General features: G+C 36.2%; 1 protein-coding gene across 1 annotated transcript in view; it reads left to right on the plus strand.

Moving 5' to 3' along the window:
• The window catches only part of LOC125232978 (nephrin-like), a 214,198-nt gene that overhangs the window by 26,931 nt on the left and 164,378 nt on the right, over positions 1–22,889 (plus strand). The gene's annotated exons all lie outside the window — the stretch shown is intronic.

The raw sequence follows: 22,889 nt of genomic DNA on the forward strand, positions 1-22,889 counted from the left end.
ATCATACTAAAAGTGACATTTAGTGCTCATTTTGTACTTTGTATTAGCGATCAATAAATATCTGCCGTCAAAAATAGATTTTACGTCCCTCTCACACTTTACCGTATTGAAAGAGACAAATGCACCCCCTGATCTTTCTGAGAATTAAAATAGATGACACTAATTATACTGGACATGAAAAGTTCACTTTAAGCTTTAACAACTAAGGGATAAAGTTCTGATTGTGATTATATTAGGTTTATTTAATTTTGCTTATTTTTAACTGAATTTATTTGAGTATTTAAAACTAAGCTTCAGTTGAAAACTTCTTTCAAGTCAAAACAAGTTAGTGAATGTCAAATTAAAAGTAAACAGGCCATTTATTTCAATAGAAGTTGTTTTTTACTCTGAAACTTTTAAGAAGAAACGAAATTAGTTAAGAATTATTATACAATCCATACTTACTAATAATATACAAGAAAGTCTGTCTGTTTGTTTGTCCGTCTTTCAAGGCAAAACGGAGCGGCGAATTGACGTGATTTTTTAACTGGAAATACATAGTTGAAGGGATGGTGGCACAGAACTTAATTTAGATAGAAGAAACAAATTCATATATTTGTATAGGGGCCGAGCGTGTCAATTTTTGTACTAAAGTTGATTCTTGCCTGTAATTTTAAATATGTCTCAGGCTCTTGATTGTTCATAATTTTTGTGTTGTTGCAATTGAATATCACGTAACGAGGCATTTTTTATGTTTTGGTTGACTTCAACTTACAAAAATTGACGCCCGAAAGCTGCAAGCTGCGAGTAAAGACGGACAACTCAGTGGATTTCACTGAGTTCATTTGACACGCTAAGTAGATACGTTTGCTTGATCTATGGTATATATGACATCTGTGGATGGTGGAGTGACATCTGCTACTTTTTTTCTCTTTCTAACCCCCACTTCCCTAAAATATGGGGTGGAAGTTTGTACGGAACATTACGCAATCGTCGAATTTTATGCGAGCGTAGCCGCGGGCAAAAACTAGTGTTTTCAGCTAGGATGTCTAGTAAAGTTAGCCCTTCTGTTTTTCTTAATAAGCTAATTTTTCACTAACCTACCTAAAACACCAACATAATATTGCACTTTTTAGTCATTTCATTTCATTTATTCAATATTGCATTGTGTCATGTACATAATAGGTGTAACATTATCAATAATAAATCTAATACCGACCGATAGACGACCGGTCTGGCTCAGTCGGTAGTGACCCTGCCTGCTAAGCCGCGGTCCTGGGTTCGAATACCCGGTAAGGGCATTTATTTGTGTGATGAACACAGGTATTTGTTCCTGAGTCATGGATGTTTTCTATGTATATATTAGGGTGGTCCAAAAAAAAATTTTTTTATTGTTTGAGCTCCACATGGTTATTTCTACACGAAAACTTATTAAAATCATGTCAACCAATTTTGAGAACAATCAGACTTTATTTAGAGGTCGCTCAAAATAAAGCAATAATGCCATACTGGAATGTATGAAATGAACTTGACTAAAGAAAAAATCTTACATGGAGGTATTTTAATGGTTTAATTATATTTTTCCCTATTTCATTAGAGCTAAATAAAACATGAACCGGGCAGTTTGCAATGTTTTAATTATTTAGGTTTTTATTTTATTATAGGAGATATCCAATTTTAAATGTATCTTGAGCGACCTGTAAATAATGAGCAAATGGGTTAAAATTTGGTACATAAACTACTAATTCATAATAGAACAAAGGGAACCATGTGGAGAAAGGATTAGTCATATTTATTTTTCTTCCATACAAATGTGGACCACCCTAGTATATATGTATGTATTTATCTATATAAATATGTATATCTTCGCTTAGCACCCATATTACAAGCTTTGCTTAGTTTGGGGCTGGGTTGATTTGTGTAAGGTGTACCCCAATATTTATTTATTTATTTATTTACTACTTATTCCCGACCCCATGGTCCCGAGAACTGGAAAAGACTACTTATTCCATATGTTAGGTATACATAATCATATTAATAATACAGTATTTATAACTAATTTATGTACTTTTAAGATATTTTTAACATTTTTTTTTACACATAAATGGTTATTATCAATCGTAAAAATATTACAATATATAATTCAATTTCAATTATATATATTATTAGTAGTTGTAATTATATGTGTCGACCGGTCTGGCGCAGTCGGTAGTGACCCTGCCTGCTGCGCCGCGGTCCCGGGTTCGAATCCCGGTAAGGGCAGTTATTTGTGTGATGAGCACAGATATTTGTTCCTGAGTCATGGATGTTTTCTATGTATATAAGTATTTATATATTACATATATCGTTGTCTGAGTACCCACAACACAAGCCTTCTTGAGCTTACCGTGGGCCTCAGTCAATCTGTGTAAGAATGTCCTATAATATATTTATTTATTTATATTTATTTATGTATGTCATTATTAGTCTCAGAAATACAAATCAATATGGCAGCAAAACTAAAAAAAACTTGTTCGTGCCTAGTTGCGCCCTGAGTTATTCCTCGTACATCAACCGCACAAATTCTAAAATACATACCACAAAATTTATTTCAGGCCATAACCATCCATCATAACACTCTTCACCCTTGTCATTCCTCACTCCTGTTTCACCATTAGTTTTACTTCAATAGTTTTTATAATTAGTAAAACCATTCCAACAATATGAGTCAAATCATACGCGGCAGGGGAAAGTGCTACCGACCGGACCGAATCATCTTTGGTTTACGAAATGTCAGTTAGATCAAAGAAGTTTCCTTCAAACGCCATTATAGCAACCTACAATGTTATATTTGCTTCCATATTTGCCTTATCTTCATCGACATTGAGTTTCTCTTGGTCTGTTTCATCTGTAGATACTTTAATCTTGAGCAATTTTAGAAATTCTTCAGCAGGGATTCTTTTGGCTTTTACTTTAAGGTTGATATTTGTATAGTTTATATGGAGTATTAATTTGGTGTACTGGGTGTTGAGATTTATGGCAGCTTTTTTTAACACGATGACAAACTTAGAATGTTCGAATGTTTTCTCTAACGACGCGTTGTTCAGGCCCCTGACGGTTGTGATTTCTTTTATATTTTAGCCCCTAAATTCCTTTCTGTGACAATTGTTTGTTCCTTGCCCCTTGTATCGTCATTTCCTTCTAGAGTTCTTTTGTTATATGATCTTTGCGGATCAAGGATTTTTCTTGACTTTGTGCGTGGATTATTTTTTTCAGTACCTACGTATCTACGAGAATGACAATCATAGTTTTTTTTGAAGTAATAACCTAACCACAAAATTATAATTTTGGAAAAACCCCATCCGCGACATAGTAGACCAATTTTCATAAAACTAACTCAGCTTTCAAACAAAAAAAACTAAATCTAAATCGGTACATCCGTTCGGGAGCTACGATGCCACAGACAGACACACACACACACAAACAGACAGACAGACAGACACGTCAGACTTATAACACCCCGTCGTTTTTGCGTCGGGGGTTAGAAAGAAATTAAAGAATTCAAATGAACCCAACTGGCGAGTCGTATTATTAAAGTACTTTTTTTATTAGCCTATATGGTGTCCCACTGCTGGGCAAAGGTCTCCCCTTTCTTTCTCCAGTCTTCACGGTTTGATGCCCGCTCAGTCGTCCCCTAAAGTACTAGTTTACTTAATGTAACTACGAGTTACCTACACTACCTAACTAGGTACGATATCTATCTCTGTCATATTTTGATTGAATGCTATTATTTTCACAATAAGTCGAGGCCTATTATTGCTTAAATCAGTGTCTAACGAACGGTTAAGTAACGTAACGTATCTGTCAAGCTACTCAAGCTAATAAGGTAGTACAGTCAGCAAAACATTATTTTGTTTTGGTTTCAAATTGAAACAACCGTAGTCACTAGTTTTTTCTTGGCCACGAGTTAGTAATCAATATGATTATTTAGGTACCTAATTCTTGGACTACTCATAAAAAAAAAATTGCTAAATGCGCCAATTTTTGTACACATTACCTACTGGTAATATTTTTTTTTAATCAAAGTTCACTGCTCAATGTGTCAGTGTTCTCTAATTTTTAAACATATTAAAAGCACAATTTTGAAAAAAAAAATCCTTTATGAAGTTGACACATTTTTTAGTTCTTTAGAAAAATGAATGCTTTACGAGTTTTTAAAAATATTTTATAGGGCATGTTTTTAAATTCTTTGGCCGTTCTCCATAGTCACACCCGTGGGAGCCTGGGGTACTAACCCCAAGATTTAGCGTAGGCACTAGTTTTACGAAAGTGATTGGAAATACAATCTGACCTTCCAACCTGAAGGGTAACTAGGCCTTATTGGGATTGTTTTTCCTTCACCGAAAAGCGACTGGCAAATATCAAATGACATTTTCCACATAAGTTCCGAAAAACTCATTGGTACGAGCCGGGGTTCGAACCCGCGACCTAAAGTCGCACGCTCTTACCGCTAGGCCACCAGCGCTTCCAGCTTGCCTAGTACTAGAAAGCTATTTAAATACTTCAACTCTTTGATAGTATTTCAATGCCAACTGTACCTGAGTACTCATTCCATGCCTAGTCATTTAACCGTCGCGACAACCATTGTTATCACTCGGGCATATTTTTCAAAAGCCGTATAGTCACCAACCAAGTTAATACAGACAAAGAGCCAAAATTATGTACACACACCTTAATGTTCACGCAATAAAGTTCTGTATACGTATGTTTGGCACTTTGGCTGTATAGCGTTTTTACGCTGTACCAAAATACTTGGTGTCGAGACTCCCTTTCAAATGCTAATTTCTTTGGCAATTGTGAGACAAAATCAGGTCAAGTCTTGTTGAGGATATTTTTGCTTGTAAATAAGATATTTATAAAAGAACTGAAGGGTTTTAAATGAAATGTTGTAATGCCTTTGTTTGTGGTTTACTCGAAAATTTTCGCTGTCTGTTCTGACCTTTGTTTTTTGTGAATGCTGTGTCTTTTGAAATGCCTATAAGTAGATAATTTTAATAGTATTTTATGCAACTGGTGGTTAAAAGAGGTCAAAAAAGGTGAGTGGCGTGGGTAACAATTTGAGGCGAAGACGCCACGAGCATTTTTTGACTCAATTAAACACCGTTGCATACAATACTTTTTCTACGACCAAGCACTTATTTTGAAAGAAAATTATAAATCAACAAATACCTACTTTCAGTCATCTTAGTTATCTAGTGGACCGCCTACCATTTTGAATATGCAGTTTGAGTGCAAACATGAAAATAAAACTGTCTATGGTATGGTTCTTTGAAGCCTGGCCACTAAGACGAATCGAGCCGAGTTGAATCGAGTTCTCATACATTTGAATGCGATTCGACGTGTCGCCAATGAACGCAGCAGAAAACGAAGGAGTCTCGACTCTGCGAATTGGTTTGTTAAGTTGGTAGCAATGTATTTACTGAACTGTAACAGCTATATCGTGCTACTTCTACTAAATGTTTTCAGGGTATAGACTAGATAGACTTGTCCTGACATCTTTTATGTAGGGTTTTTAAGTTCTATGCACGACCTTGTAACTCACGAATAACAGTACGGGAGTAGAAAAAGTTCTTTTATTTGTGGAAGAGAGGCATATTTATCATTTCAAATTGAAAAAAGAAAAGTGGGTTTATTATTGTTAATTTCAAAAGTCTAGACAAGACTTTTTAACAGACAGTTAGTGTGGATTTGATCTTTAGATCAATGTTGCTATTCGAAAACGGATAGCAAAATTGCATTTTATCCACAAGAGTGCAAAGTAATTTCATACAAATTCTAACTTGATGCCTTGAGCTGGCTGGTAAAATTTACCTACAAATAATTATTTTGAATCTTAAATATTGAATAGATTGCTGGATTTGATTTAGTTTGATGTTTTATAGTCAGTATTTTGTTCGTGTTGGTGTGGTGAAAAAGTTTGTGTTTCACTCGGTGGCAAAGTTTGTTTAACCTACGTGCCTTGAAACCCTCGCAACGCTCAAGTATCCAGTTGGAATCTTTCGCTTCCAATATTGGAATCTTTCGCTTGCTCGGGTATCAATATTGGCACGTGCGGTTAAACAACAACTTTGCTCCCTTGTAAAACAAATAACTAATAATTACAATTATACTTAAATGTAATAACTATTTAATATAATTATGTTTTGTAGGAAGCTTATTTTCATCAACAGTTATTCCAAAATATTCATCTAAAGAGGATCCAAAGTTGTACCTTAAATTATTCTAAGTGTCAAACAACGAAAATTCATGATTTCAACTAAAGATGACGATGCCATTGATGACGTAATATTATATTTATTTTTATTGTAAAAGCAAATTTTTCAATTTAGTACACAGGTTGGTGACTGGTACCTACAGTCCGACAAGAAACAGTAGAAATAATAAAATGAAATCTTTGTAGTGTCATCCCGTTTTCTCATATGTGTTGATTTGATTGGAAAAGGACGACATTATACTATTGCGACTTTTTCTAAAAAATGTTGCCATACTGTCGCCAACTTTTGGTACTAAATCATCCATTTTTAGAATAGAAAGAATAAAAAAAATAAAAAATAAATAATTTATTCGGCAAATAGGCCACAGGGGCACTTTTACACGTCACATGTACATATTTAGACAATATTTAAAATTGAATTGCAATTACAATTGATACTATACTAATGCTAATATAAATAGAATAGAATAAATAGAATAGAATAGAAAATATTTATTTGGCATACAGATACATAATAAAAACAAGTAATACTTAATAACAGCGAATACCGTGTCTAATAGACGCGGCACTGGTTTTCAGGGCACACTTTACTTTTCTTGTATTAATTCATAATGATACTTAACCAGTTAACCCTAAGGGCCGGTTTTTCAATCGCCAGATAAATATATCTATCAGATAAAGTTATCACTATCCTTTTCATCACACGTATAAATGACAATGACAGCTAACATTTATCTGACAGATATTATTTATCTGGCGATTGAAAAACCAGCCCTTAATTAAATATCTACCAAACAAATGCCGCCACTGTTATTCCTAACTAGACTAATAACAGTTTAAAATACTAGGAAAGATAACAACAGACAAACAATAACTTTAACTGTCTGGAATCCAAACTGCATGCCGTTCAATTTACTATCCCTATAACAAATTAAGGTCTTAAGCCATAAGATAGATAAAACAATTCGTAGAAGGATTTTAATCAGGCAAACAAGTAGATGAATAGCCTAATTGTAAAGGATAGACTGCTGCTCATAGACACCCGAAACATCGGAAGGATGCGTTTTTAATTTTATTTAATTTTCATTAATTGGGTTAAATTGTGGCGTAGGCGAGAGGCTGGCAACCTGTCACTGCAATGTCACAGTTTCGTTTTCTTTCAACCCCTTATTTGCCAAGAGTGGCACTGAAGCTTTAGTAGTTTCATGTGTTCTGCTTACCCCTTTATGGGATACAGGCGTGATTGTATGTATTGTATGTATGTATGTATGTTAATTTTAATTTTTAAGACGGGAGTACGCTCTTTTCTGGAATGTATAAAGATCATATCGCACATCATCTTAGAGATGCACTCGCCTATTTCCTCCCTGGTTTTCGAAGACAGCAGAGTACTAATTTTTTCAACAAAGATGTCTTTCCCATCACGGTCTTACACATTTTAGTCCGATTTTCCTGTTGAAGATATTGTTAAGAGATGTCGAACATGAGCTTGAAGTACGACAGGTAAGGTTTGTAAGTGTCAAATTAAGTGCCATTTTTGTATACTTTGACAGTACACTGAGAGAAAATACAACCAGTTTTCATGTTCATTCAACAAGTTTTTTGGTTAAAATAGCGCCTACGTGCTCTTTGGTTCAAACAACAAGCTACTTGTCATTTGAATCGGCAATATATTTGAATCAATAAGTCGATTTTATAAAAACAACCTGACACATATTGTTTTAAACATACGTTTGGCTGATTCAAACGGATAAACCGCAACAAGTCGAACTTGTTAAATTCACAATGCAAATTTCTCTCAGTGTAACAGATCGGTACAAGAGTCAAGACAATAATAACCATTACGACCGTATGTGATACCTACAAACAAAACCTAGAAAATAACAGGCACTACACAAAAATAAACGTAAACCTAAAGCGAGGTACTCAACATCAAAGCTAGAAAACGATCATATATATTTATGAATCTACTTGCTTTACCAGTATAAAATTAACATTTTTAACACTTTTATAGCGTATTCTAGAAGTTCTAGGACACATTCTTTACATCGGCATAGCGTTGAAAGGGTTAATTGCCCATAATCCTCAGTTATGCGAGATGATTGTCCATAATTGGTGCAATGCTTATCATGCTGTCCTCCGTTTGTGGATAGCTGATATAAATCATGGTTAGACAAATTGAGATGGGCACGCGACGTTCTCAGTAATAAAAGATGATTTATTTTATTGATTATGGGCTGATTTACACGGTATGTGATCTCGTATGGGTGTTTACAGTTTAATTACATTGAGGCGTTTGATCAGCAGGCGGAATCGGAAGCAACGTCAAAATCCGCAATGTAACTGAAATCGTATGCGCTTTAGTAGGTATGTATTCATTCCATCCATTCAAACGCCTATTGAGAGATTTTTTGTTGGATAGACCGTTTTATTCTGTTAATGAATATATGAATAGTTATTTTGACGATCTACAGGAGATAATATATTGAAATTAATACATTTTGAATACCATGTTCTGAATTAGGTTGTTATTATAAATCGATATTTACGTTATTGTAATTTCTTGTAATTTGACTTATATTTGTGTAATTTGACGATCCGCTACAGGAGATAATACTTAAACATTAATTAGATATTGTTAAATCGTTTAGTTTGAGAACTAGGTATTATGAAATTATTTATATTATTGTATTTGACGATCGTAATATGAATTCTTGTAGATTGACATGCAATTTATACTGTAATTTGTATTATGAAATAAATGAATCTGAATCTGAATCTGAATCTGTAAATCGTATGTAATTTTCATTTCATTTTATTTCATTTCATTTTATTTCATTTCATTTTATTTCATTTCATTTTATTTCATTTCATTTTATTTCATTTTATTTCATTTCATTTTATTTCATTTCATTTCATTTCATTTAGCGCGCAGTGCAATTGGTCTTAAGGGAATAATTATTAAAAGTGACGTTCTCAAGTCAAACGTACCAAAAACTAGCATACTATAAGGACGAAATATCGTATAAAAATGCTGATTAGAGCGTCCTTATACGAAAGAGACTATGTGGGACTTTTTGACGCAGGATTCAAGATTTAAATGTGGGGTCTAGGGCAGTTCTGCAACCTGCAAGTAGATGTGTGTGACAGGATTCTCTGCCTTAGACACATTCAAAGTGGAGTAACATTCTAAAAGTCTACATCTACATTTACAGTCCAAATGTTCAAAGAAGATTTACGTTATTAAAAACTTTAAAAAGAGATTAAAATAATAATAAAGAAACGTCTATTTCGGTAAGTCATACCAGACAATAGGTACTGGATATTGCATTCAGCAGCAGTAATTCGAAACAGTGAATTCGCCGGCAATCAAACTATTGAAGTACATTACTGACCTACTGCAGTGAGTGAGCAACAATACGTTGCTTGTTGGCGTTTTAGAGAACAAAACCTTGTCGAATGGGACACGTAACAAAAGGCAATATAATTAGCCATGTTACATGTTGGGGGTACACTGTGAGGTTTATTAAAATGTCAATACACTTTCAATCGCGGGTTCGAACCCCAGCTCGTACCAATGAGATTTTCGGAACTTACGTGCGAAATGTCATTTGATATTTGCCAGTCGCTTTTCGGTGAAGGAAAACATCGTGAGAAAACCGGACTAATTCCAATGCTTAGTTACCCTTTGGTTTGGAAGGTCAGATGGCAGTCGCCTTCGTAAAACTAGTGCCTACGTCAAATCTTGGGATTCGTTGTCACAGTGGACCCCAGGCTCAATGAGCCGTGGCAAATGCCGGGATAACGCAAGAACGATGATGACTTTTGAGTAATGACGTTCGGATGTAAAATGTTCGGGAGTAGGGTAGACCGGGGCTAGTTGATTATAGGGATAGGTTGACTAAATATTAAAAAATTGAGCCAAAAATCAAACGCCAACCAGTGATACGATATGAGGTACGAGAGGCTCACCGGTGACTGAGCGGGGGGAGGTGACGGACTTTCGTACCTCACTGGTTGGCTCAAGTTTGATTTTTGGCTCAATTTTTTAATATTTAGTCAACCTATCCCTATAATCAACTAGCCCCGGTCTCTGCTAACGGGAGAAGGAAACCAAGGAAAAGCTAGATGGACTGTGTGTCAGAAATGATATGAAACGAAAGCAAGTTTATGAGATGACGAACGATAAGGTCATCATTCATCATTTCAGCCATTAATCGCCGACTGCTGAACATAGGCCTCCCTTCGTGTACGCCACTTATCCCGGTCCTAGGCTAATCTCATCCAAAAGTGCCGCCCAGTTTTTCGAATGTCGTCCACCCAACTAGCCGATAAGGTATATGGAAGATACATGAGGCACCGACCCCAAGTGCCTGGGATAAGGGTAAGCAAATTAATATTTCTACTGATTGCGGTGACGAATTTTTAGTTATTCGCAAACACACAATAACAAATAATTATAAAAAGAAAAACAGGAAAACAGAAGGTGCCACGAAATGGTTTAATCTCAACATTTGGTTCGACTTACAGCGCTGATTTTCCGATTTAACCACCATTATGGGCAGGTTTCGGATATTTCGTAGCCTGGTAAGACGTTAGAGAACCATGGAGTAGATTTTAACATAAAAGTCAACTCATACTCATACTCACATACTCATTCCAAATGTTGATTATAAACGAAATAAATATAATTTGGAATTGAATAAAACTATAATTATTTTAAATGAAAAAAAGACTGCCACACCATGCTACGTATGCTATAACTACGTAAAAAAACACGCAAACAAAAAATTAACAGTTAACATTCAGTCACACAGTTTTAATAATTCATGGTTTAAGACGAAATTAAAAGCATTTTATGACAAATTATATTCATGAGGATGAGTATGAGTATAAATTAAATTTGATGTTAATATCGACTCCATGGTTCTCTAACGTCTTACCATTCTACGAGATATCCGAACTCTGATTATGAGTATTCGGTTAATAGTTTTTTTTAGCTCTAGTGTGTCTATTTCAAAATAAAAATCCAAATAGATATTTTCCTTGCAAATAATTTGATTTGTTCCTAATAGTATTTTATACAATCGTGATAATACAAAGCTTTTCAGTCGAGTACCAGCTGAGTGGCTTATAGTACGGTACGAGAGTGAAAAGCTTAATTATATCACTATTGTATACAATAATTTTTCTACGAGTCATCATCTTCATCATCAATGGACGGAAATATCACCATTCATGCAAGTTAAAATTAATGTTAATAGAGTCGTTCACCGTTGTATCAACATCGAATTACCTAGCAACCAATTGTTTGTAATAACCGTCTCTGATTGGCCGATAACGCGACAGATAAAAAAAATGTGTTTCAGATGCAGGAAAATTTGCCAGGTATCCCAAATTAGTATAGAAATTGTATGAAGTTCTATTTTTGAAATTATTACAGTTAACTAAAGTCAACTATAATGAGCTTATTATAATTGAGTCGGAACTGCCATAGAGTATCCAACACTGAAAAGTTAGCACTTAAATATGGTTTAGTCTGTGGTGGCCTAATTGACAGATTACAGTCGACAAGTAGAAAAAATATGTTTATACTGCTTGCTGCGTAATAAATAGACACATTTCTCCCATCAGTGCACCCCCAACCTTTCTCCACACTCGCTGTTTTTAATTAACTCGGGAACAAATGAATAATCTTGAAGTATGACGCCATTTTCTGTTCCGTCTGCGGCCGTCATAAGCGTGCATGAACATGCATTCTGTTGGCGGATCACGGATAACTTATTACTAGATACGCTTTATTTTATTTTTAACCCCCGACGCAAAAACGACTGGGTGTTATAAGTTTGTCTGTGTGTGTGTCTGTCTGTGGCGTCGTAGCTCCCGAACGGACGAATCGATTTCGATTTAGTTTTTTTTTGTTTGAAAGCTGAGTTAGTCGGGAGTGTTCTTAGCCGTTTCATGAAAATCGGTCAACTATGTCGCGGTCGGGGTTTTTTTTTTCAAAATTTTAATTTTGTGGTTAGGTTATCAAGAGTGTCGACCTACTGATCCATCAATTGCTAAGAAGAGTGTCGACCTACTGATCCATCAATTGCTAAAACGGTGGTAAATCTACGTGGTTCAAACCTTGAGGCCTGAGTTCACGCCCATATTGGCGAGCAGCGGAGCGGGGCGTGCGGCGTTCATGTCAAACAATTGAAGCTCATACAAGTGTCCTGAGTCGACGTTGCAAAGGACGCACTCCCGCTGCATGCCCCGCCACACTCACGGCTCAGCCACGACATTGGTCTAAGCGCGAAAGCGGTGAGCGGCGGCCATACGAGCGAGACACAGCGATGGGACTTTTCATTCGCACGTATGGCTGCCGCTCACCGCTGTCGCGCTTAGACCAATGTCGTGGCTGGGCCGTCAGACCTTACAATCAGAGTATTTGCCTCAGAGAACATACTGATCCACTAATCGGCAAGGCGGAACAGAATCAGCATGGTTCAAAACAGTGGAATGTTTTAAGGCATTCAATCTCTTGTATCTTCGATTTGATCCTTTTGTATTTCTTCTACTGAATCGGTCACGTGGACTAGGCTCGAAGGAGCTTGAATAAGTCGCCCAGCCAGCGTATCATGCTTCCAATTTTATCACTTATCTATGTGGATAAAGCATCCGTCACGTTCTGGCAAGTATGTCAGTGTGAGCGTGACAGATGTCTTATCCACGTGGATGTGATAAAATTGGAAACATAATACCTCTGCAGGATCGTGAAAAGTGGAAGATTCTTTTGAGATCCCTATGCCCCTAATGTTGTTGTGGTCCTAAGGCACCCCAGAGGTGTAAGGGCCTTCACAAGCTCGCGCCACGCCTTCCTATCTTCAGCGACCCTCGTGGCCTCGCTCCAGCTCATACCAGCCGCTCGTAGCTCATTTTCGACGGACCGTTTGACCTTGACAGGGCGTCTGGAGCCACGGCTTGCATTTTGCGGTTTCCAGCCGAAAGCAAACCCCCTTTTGACCCTTTTTGCCTCTAATAAGGGAATAATCACATCATCATCACCAAATTTTGTAACAAAAGGTTCTTCCACGACACCTATGGTCGTGTGTGTCATCCTCGTAGCTTGACGGTTGCTAATTGGTTGAAATCTAAGCGCTGCTGTTTGTCGAGAGAATGTTGACACAAAAGAACAACAATGTTACAACAGAATATAAAAATTCAGCAGAACCACTACCTTAATTTTTAGAGTTTTTTTCTTTTTAATGAACGTCATGGAAAATTAGACTTATATTGACCGGGATTCTGAGCAATTTGCCCCCACAGATATAGTGGGGTATTTCACCACAATGATTGACATTGACACTGACAATTCTGTCACAGATTATTAATAAATAACTTACTAACGTAACACATCCTTCACTTGGCCGCAAAACGACTGATACTTTATTTAAGTAATACTAACAAGTTACTACGTAAAACTCAGAATAATAGTAATACACTTTTTATGAAAGAAAATTGGCATCAAAGGTCTATTCATTATAATACAGATCTTGTTAATTTTGCGATGCTTGACTTACCTTAAATTTCTTTTATCCGAAATTTCCAAAAAAATTATAAAAGAAACGTAATAAAAGCTTTCTTGATATTAAATAAGCATCTAGCATCTTTGAATTTTTTAATTTTGTTGTAATTCCAAATTAATTTCTTACCAACCGAATTACATCAAAGACATTCTTATCATAATTAGGAAATATTGATTTCGACTGATTTTGGAATAGGGTGTGTGTGAAAGTTTCTAATAGGGTGGCAACGCGCTTGTGACACTGTTTGAGTTGCAGGCGTCCATAGGTTACGGTGACCGCTTTACATCAGGCGGGCCGTATGCTTGTTTGCCACCGACGTAGTATTTAAAAAAAAAAATTCAGTATTAAACAATACAATATCAATTTTATGCTAATCAAATCGTTCTAATTAATAAAACGTTTGATAATTATATAATATTTTCTTCGGTTAGCGCGTTACTCATTAAATAAAACTATGGAAACGGATTATATCGCGTATACTGAATTGAATGCTGTAAAGTGTTCGAAACGTCGGGATGATTTGTAAATTCATTATACGCTATATAATCCGTGTCCATATAGTTTTATTTCGTGTCCATATAGTTTTATTTCGTTTGATTTAATTTATTATAATGATATTAATAGTTATGATTCGATCGTGGAATGATTCGAATATAAATGATTGAATGAATGATCGTGAATTCACTCTAGCTCCATGATGGGGTCCCAGCGCGAACAAGTTGTTCACTGAAATCGCGATGCGCGATGTCGCTCTCTAGTATTATTATGCTCTGAGGTATGTAGTGAATGTTGTACCCAAATTAGCAAGTAAATCATTCCAAAGTTGGCAGCAATTTTGACAGCCCTTAATTTAAACGTCAAACTTCTATTAAACTCGGTACCAACGTAATTTATACGAGATACGAGTATAAAATACGAGTATCTTCAGTGGTCTATTTCTCAATAAAGACGATTGTCGCCCGACAGTGACACTTTACCGTTCATTTGCTGTTCAACAAGGAAATATTGACGGTGCGGATCAATGTTACTTGTCAATCCAGAAATTCCATACCATTCTACCATCGGACTCTTAGGGACCGGCCACACTTAAGAGACGCATGTCCTGAGGTGCGGAACGGACGTCCGCGCCACGCCGCCGCCACGCCACCTGGGGTGCGTCTTACGTCCTTCCTATACAAAATGTACTGAGGAGACGTTTTTAGGGTTCCGTAGTCAACTAGGAACCCTTATAGTTTCGCCATGTCTGTCTGTCCGTCCGTCCGTCCGTCCGTCCGTCCGTCCGTCCGTCCGTCCGTCCGTCCGTCCGTCCGTCCGTCCGTCCGTCCGTCCGCGGATAATCTCAGTAACCGTTAGCACTAGAAAGCTGAAATTTGGTACCAATATGTATATCAATCACGCCAACAAAGTGCAAAAATAAAAAATGGAAAAAAATGTTTTATTAGGGTACCCCCCTACATGAAAAGTGGGGGCTGATATTTTTTTTATTCCAACCCCAACGTGTGATATATTGTTGGATAGGTATTTAAAAATGAATAAGGGTTTACTAAGATCGTTTTTTGGTAATATTAATATTTTCGGAAATAATCGCTCCTAAAGGGAAAAAAGTGCGTCCCCCCCCTCTAACTTTTGAACCATATTATTATGTTTAAAAAATATAAAAAAAATCACAAAAGTAGAACTTTATAAAGACTTTCTAGGAAAATTGTTTTGAACTTGATAGGTTAAGTAGTTTTTGAGAAAAATAAGGAAAACTACGGAACCCTACACTGAGCGTGGCCCGACACGCTCTTGGCCGGTTTTTTGAATTGCATTCAGGCGGCGTGGCGGAGACGTCCGTTGTGCGCTGCGAGACATGCGTCTTATGACTTATGAGTGGTGGTTGGTAGCTTAGACGCACGGCCAATTTCCATCCTTACTTGGTAGATAGATATTCCATTAATTCGCACGAATCGCTTTGCTTCTTATTCTCTTATGCGTACTACCAAGGAGTGGAATTCCTATATTCCCGGCGGCGGCGGCTATATTTCCGAGCTCATATAACCCGGAAACCTTCAAATCAAAAGTGAACATGCATCTTCTTTGCGAGCTTGCACTCCATCGTAAGCCACGTCTTTGCCTTTGGCTAGTCTGTGGCCAATTAAATAGCAAGTCCATTTATACTCGTAATATGTATATTATACATTGTATAAATAGACACAGAATGGTCAGTGTCATGTCACTGTGCTGAAATAGCCCAAATCTTCCGATCCAGTGGGTGGTTAATTGAATTTGAAAAGCCAATATCAATTAAAATTAAATCGACAAGTCCTCATTAACAGGGTCATTAGAGCAAACATCCTCTTGAATCTTAATTACGGTAATTAGATATTAGAATGCCCAATCGGACTTTCACTCCAATGATCTTTTAATTAAATGCTTGTTTCATGGCCTTTTTAATTTTATTTAAAACCTATTGCGAAAGGCGTGAAAATTATAACGAGAGTTTTCGTTTCATCTGTAGTCAATTCGAGCGTGCGCTCATGATGTGAATGATATTTGATGTTATTTCGTTGCGTATAGTTAAGAATATACAATAAATAAAAGAAAACAAAACATGTGAAAAATAAAAATACAAAATTAAAACATGACGATAATCACAATAGAGGTATAGAAAATGTAATAAAGGATAGTCATAAAATAAAAGAAATCAAAACTAATGATATTAAAAGCACAAAAAAATCTAACAAAATGTCGAGAAGAAATATCACATTGATCGTATTAATATTACCATTATAGTTTATATTACATTTATAATCAAATTATCGGGCCTAATAAATGCCTTGTCAATTAAAAAGTCTGTTCGCTTTTTAACCAGCAGCTCATAAGAAGCCGCTTCTTTAATGTCATGACTCAAGCTAAAAAAAAAGAGATCGAAATAGATTTTTTTTTAATCTAACTCGTCAGTCTTGGTCATGTCAGTCTGTGCTGTAAGGATTAAAACTGAAACAAAATCAGCGCATTCCAAATATTTTTAAGAATAAGCCACCTAGATATAAAAACTGGCGGCCGGGTGGCCTAGTGGTTGAGACGTCAGCCGCGTAAACTGAAGGCCACCGGTAGACTTGAGTATCTTTTTCTTTCGTGTAATGGCATCTCTTTCGTTTTATAAAGTAGATATCAACTCGTTTAGAAAGGTCCACCCAAAACTTGGTAAAGGGCATAACTGAATTAAATAATTAGTGGCACAAAGGAAGTACATCCGTGGGGTCCTATTATTAGGATTATTAGGATGAGTGACGCATGCATGGCATGAGGAATTGTGAGCGAGTTTTAACTAAGCCATCATTTTGCATGGAAAATGTTCATAATATTTAGATATTTAAAAATACTTTAAGCGGGTTACTCACGTATTAAGTCGATATAGCGTTCGACATGTTTCGGTTCAATTTCGAGAACCTTTCTCAAGAGTAGCGACACCCCGCCTTTACATGTCGAGAGCGCGACGCATGAACCGAAATTGAACCGAAACATGTCGAACGCTATATCGACTTAATACGTGAGTAACCCGCTTAAAATATTTTTAAATATGTATGAGTCTCACGGGAGTTTTATAGTTAAAATATTTAGATATGATAAGGATACTCATAAAAATATGAACGTCAAATGAAGCAAGTTTATTCATGAATGAAAAGTTGGTAGAAGAGACTTTACCGGTAAGGCTGTCTTTGATCTACTTTTGTCTCTTGTTTTGTGCAAAGATACATTTAAATTTGGTACAATATAAAAAAAAATTGGCGCAAGAGTCGCAAGTTTTCATTACTAAGTATTGCTAGAACATATTTTTACTTAAATTAAAACATTTTTTTACGACTTGTTTTTGTTTTAAATAACTGGGCCATTTTTTTTTTTCAAAGTTGTCTACCTCACTTTTTTTGTAACATAGGTATTTTTTTACACTATTAATACTCAGATCGCGAGCTCTTTTGATCCTGATAGGAGAAAAAAAATGTCCCAAGATTTCCAGACATTTTTTCGAACCTTCCATTCCGTAACTGCCATACAAAATGTATGAAAAAATGGTAACGGAATGGGAAAAAACCTTGGGACTATTAGAATTTAAAGAGATCGCGATTCTGAGTGGAAATCACATAAACATTTTCAAATCCAAAAAAAGTGGGGTGGACAACTTTGAAAAAATGGTCCAACTACCCATTAACGATTTAAAACTATACCATGTAGTGTATGTAAATACCTACTCCAGTGAGGTACTTATTTATACAATACACATGTTTGTTACCTGACAATGTTCATCTAAGTGACTTCAATTAAAATTCCATATCTCGAGGCCTCCCCAAACTTTGGAGACAGTTCCCATTAAGAACGCAGCGTTCCCTAATAAGGCTCTCAATCAATCAACACCTCGTTCACTCTCATAGGGTGTATCAAGTGTCACGAGCTATAAATATTTAGTTTCATGTGACACTTATATGTATGTTTGTTTGTACATTCTCATCATCACCCCCTTAATTAGTTCATATGACACCCTAGTTGATAGATATTTAAGACTAAGCAACATTTCTAATATCTTAAGGCTCTGTACCAAAAAAAAAAAAACCGGCCAAGAGCGTGTCGGGCCACGCTCAGTGTAGGGTTCCGTAGTTTTCCGTATTTTTCTCAAAAACTACTAAACCTATCAAGTTCAAAACAATTTTCCTAGAACGTCTTTATAAAGTTCTACTTTTGTGATTATTTCATATTTTTTAAACAAATGGTTCAAAAGTTAGAGGGGGCCGGGGGATGAATTTTTTTTCCTTTAGGAGCGATTATTTCCGAAAATATTAATATTATCAAAAAATGATCTGAATAAAACCTTATTAATTTTTAAATACCTATCTAACAATATATCACACGTTGGGGTTGGAATGAAAAAAAAAATCAGCCCCCATTTTACATGTAGGGAGACTGTACTCTAATAAAACATTTTTTTCCATTTTTTATTTTTGCACTTTGTTTGCGTGATTGATATACATATTGGTAGCAAATTTCAGCTTTCTAGTGCTAACGGTTACTGAGATTATCCGCAGACGGACGGACAGACAGATATGGCGAAACTATAAGGGTTCCTAGTTGACTACGGAACCCTAAAAATGATTCCTAATTTTGTAATTCTTTTATAATGTTGATAGGTAGGTACTCTTACTATTACTACCTGCACGTGTACATCAAATCCCTGGTAATACGTAACTCTTATGTCTAATACGCCAAACTCTATGTTTATTCAATTGTACTATATTGCGACAAGTAGACCCCTCGTCTAGCTGTCAACAGTTATCACTTAGCATGTGGCCCCCCACCGTGTGAGAATGTATCGGATAGGGGCTGAGGAATTGACAGTTTCGAGAGATGGTGACACTAACGCCGTGTCTTGCGTGGGCGACGGTCGCGCGACCGTCACGCGTCTCATACTTCCATATCGATAACGCTTGATTTCGTATGCGTCGCATCGCCGTCGCGCGACCATCGCGCGACCGTCGTCCACGCAAGCCACGGCGTAAATAGTTGGATGAGTTCTAACAAAGTTTGTATGATACTTTCGCACATACTCGCTCACAGTACGAGGGCACTTTCATAGCTTCAAAATTGTCTTACATTGCTGGATGTAGTAAAAAACTGGTTAAGAGTATATTGAGCCTAAGGGCCGGTTTCATCAAACCGTCTGTCACCGTTAAAGCGTTCGTTAAATTTTATTGTATGGGAAGTTCCATAGACGTCTGCTGTGTGACGATGATGTGCCTGTCAAATGTGGTTGATGCAACTGGCCCTAAGTGTGGGGTTACGTAGAAGACATCCCATTAGTAGTAGTAGTAGTAAAACACTTCATTGTACCAGAAAATAATACAACACACAAGAAAAAGAGCTTATCACTAGTACAAAGGCGAACTTATCCCTTTAAGGGATCTCTTCCAGTTACCCTCCAGGTCCAGGTGTGATCGTGGTTAAACGTCTACCTATTCATACTAAAAAAAATCTTCCTCATTAGCCATTCATACCTAACGGAATTTTCTTCATCGGTATTTTTTTCTACTGTAATAAGTAATTTCACAATTTCCTGGACGTTATTTATAGTCGTAAAATTAGAAGACATTTTTTCGAAATTAAATAAAAAACGAATATTTTTACTAAAGATACTTAATTCCCTTTAAAAAAATCATAAAATAACATTCAAGATAGGTATATATTGCAAAAAGATTTCGCAACCGTGTCTTCAATTTCTCTAAAGTGATTTTGTCACGCAACTCAGTACAATTCAGGTCGAATTAAAATCAAATCAAATAGCAGAACTAGACTGACGGCTCTATTAAGACTGTGAAATTGCTTAATTGAGCTTTTAGGAGAGCATTGTGTGTTCTATAGGGTTTTATAGTCACTATTGATATTTCGTATTGAGATGTATCACAGAATATATAGTATAAGTAGGACAAGTACAGAAGACCCACTGCTTTGATGTTCACGAAATGCTGCCTTTTTAAATACCTACATAATTCTTACAAAGAAACGGCTGACGATATTAGGGTTGCCTCTGGATTAAAACGAATTAATACTGAGATAAAAATGGGTACTCAGACAACGATATATATATAATATATAAATACATAGAAAACATCCCTGACTCAGGAACAAATACCTGTGCTCATCACACAAATAAATGCCCTTACCGGGATTCGAACCCGGGACTGCGGCGTAGCAGGCAGGGTCACTACCGACTGTGCCAGACCGGTCGTCAAATATATACAGTATTTACATATTTTTGTTTAATTTCCAACATCACAAGCCTTATTGAACTTTTCCGAGTGAATTAATCAAATTAAGATCTGTGTAAGAATGTCCTATGGTATTTATTTTATTCATAATATCTATTTAACTGAGCATTATTTAGCCATTCCACATGCGGACATCGCATATGAACCTTAGAAAAAACTCGCGACGTAAAGTAACAATAGAAAGTGCGAACGTGCGTTCCATGAGAACGCGCGCAACCCCTGATTAGGCCGCGAATTCGCCGGCCGCCGGCATGTACTTGTAGCGCGGCGATAGAATCGCGGAGTGAGCCGCCCCTGGATGTATAATTAATAGGTAGAAGTCGCTGTACACCACCCTAAGACATTTAGTAATTGAGGAAAGGAAAGTGCCCGAGATGTGCATTTTCCATTTTTACTTTAATTTAATAAATATAATTCGTATTTTCAACTTTGTAGCTTGTTTCAGGTGCATTTGTATTAGACTTATAAATTTATTTGGACTTTCATATTTTACTTGTCAACAAATGTGACACTGACAAGTTAATATGTTACCGGAATAACCTAACCACAAAATTAAAATTTGGAAAGACCCCCGACCGCGACATAGTAGACCGATTTTAATGAGACATGGCTAAGAACACTCCCGACTTACTCAGCTTTCAGACAAAAGAAACTAAATCCAAATCGGTTCATCCCTTCGGGAGCTACGATGCCACAGACAAACACACATACAGACAGACAGACAAACAGACAGACAGACAGACAAACAGACAGACAAACAGACAGACAGACAGACAGACAGACAGACAGACTGACGGACAGACAGACAGACACGTTAAACTTATAACACCCCGTTGTTTTTGCGTCGGGGGTTAATAAAATCAAATTCGAAAATATCTATCTGTTGATACGGAAGTATGGAAATTGATTTAATCAAATTTTCTTAGAAGAAATTAATTTATCCTCATAGAAAATAATTGTATTTTTTTAGTAGACACACTACTATTTTAACCATAAACTGAAATCAAATTCTATTATTTTAACAAACATTTTTGATTTGTGTTTTTTTAAGTAGTCACACTATATAAATTAAAAATCGAAACAAGATGTCAATGATGTCATATATTATTAAAAAAATAACGGACAAAAATGATATCCCGGATTGCTAAAGACGCCGGTTCGAAACCGGCCTTCGCCACTGGAGGTGTCCATCATTTTTTCTTGCCATCTTATTTCGATTTTAGTATGTTCATCAACATACACAAATTACTTAAACATATTTTTTCTACTCCCGAACTGTTATTCGTTATTTCTAGGGTCGTGCATAGATATTTAAAACCCTACATAAAAGTCTATTCCCCAAAGCCAGCGTCCGCCGGCTTTCCGCGCATGCGCGCAGTATCGAAAAAATTGAAAACGCATTGATTGGCTCTGTAACCATGGCAACGCATTGTTATAACTATACTGCGCGCGTGCGCGGGAAGGCTTTGGGCAGCTGAGCTGACAGTGCAACCCTTTGCGTCTAAATACAGGAAACAGTGTGAATTTCACGAAAGTTATTCAAGAAAACTTTTAAAAACTAAGTGCATGGTACTACGACCATGCACTTAGTTTTGAAAGTATTGTATGCAACGGTGTTTAACTGAGTCAAAAAATACTCGTGGCGTCTTAATAACAATTTTCGGCTTCGCCTCAAATTGTTACCCACGCCGCTCGTCTTTTTTGACCTCCTTTAAACGCCTGTTGCATAAAATACTATAAAAATTTACCTGTACAATTTATAAATAATAACTAATGCGGTTAAAACTTAAAACACGAAGAAAATAGTAAAGAATTAGTAGTAGTAGTTACATAACAACAATGATTTAGAAGGTGCAAGTGCCAAGTATGTTCACGTTACAAAAGTGCCAAGAATACTAACATTACAAAAGTGCCAAATGGCGGCCATTAATCTTACGGTCATTGCACTAAAGCTGGATACACATGATTTTATGTTTATATCAAGATTTCAATATCTGTCCTTCATCGAATCTGTTATACAAATTGATCTGAAAGTATTTTTACATAGCAAACAAAACACACAAAACAAACACACACATAAAAAGAAAATTATAGCTAGTTTCATATTTAATAGCTGAAAATTACCAACTTAGAAAGATTCCCGTGCCGATATAAAAATCCTAATTACATTGTTAATGTTAATCACGAACTTTTTCATAATAATTTTAATTAAATAAATTCTTTACTGTTCTTTTATTCCAGCTTCATTCATAATTTATTAATAATCTATGAACTTATACAAGTTTT

This window comes from Leguminivora glycinivorella, chromosome 13 (assembly GCF_023078275.1).
Source record: "Leguminivora glycinivorella isolate SPB_JAAS2020 chromosome 13, LegGlyc_1.1, whole genome shotgun sequence".
NCBI classification, from domain to species: domain Eukaryota; kingdom Metazoa; phylum Arthropoda; class Insecta; order Lepidoptera; family Tortricidae; genus Leguminivora; species Leguminivora glycinivorella.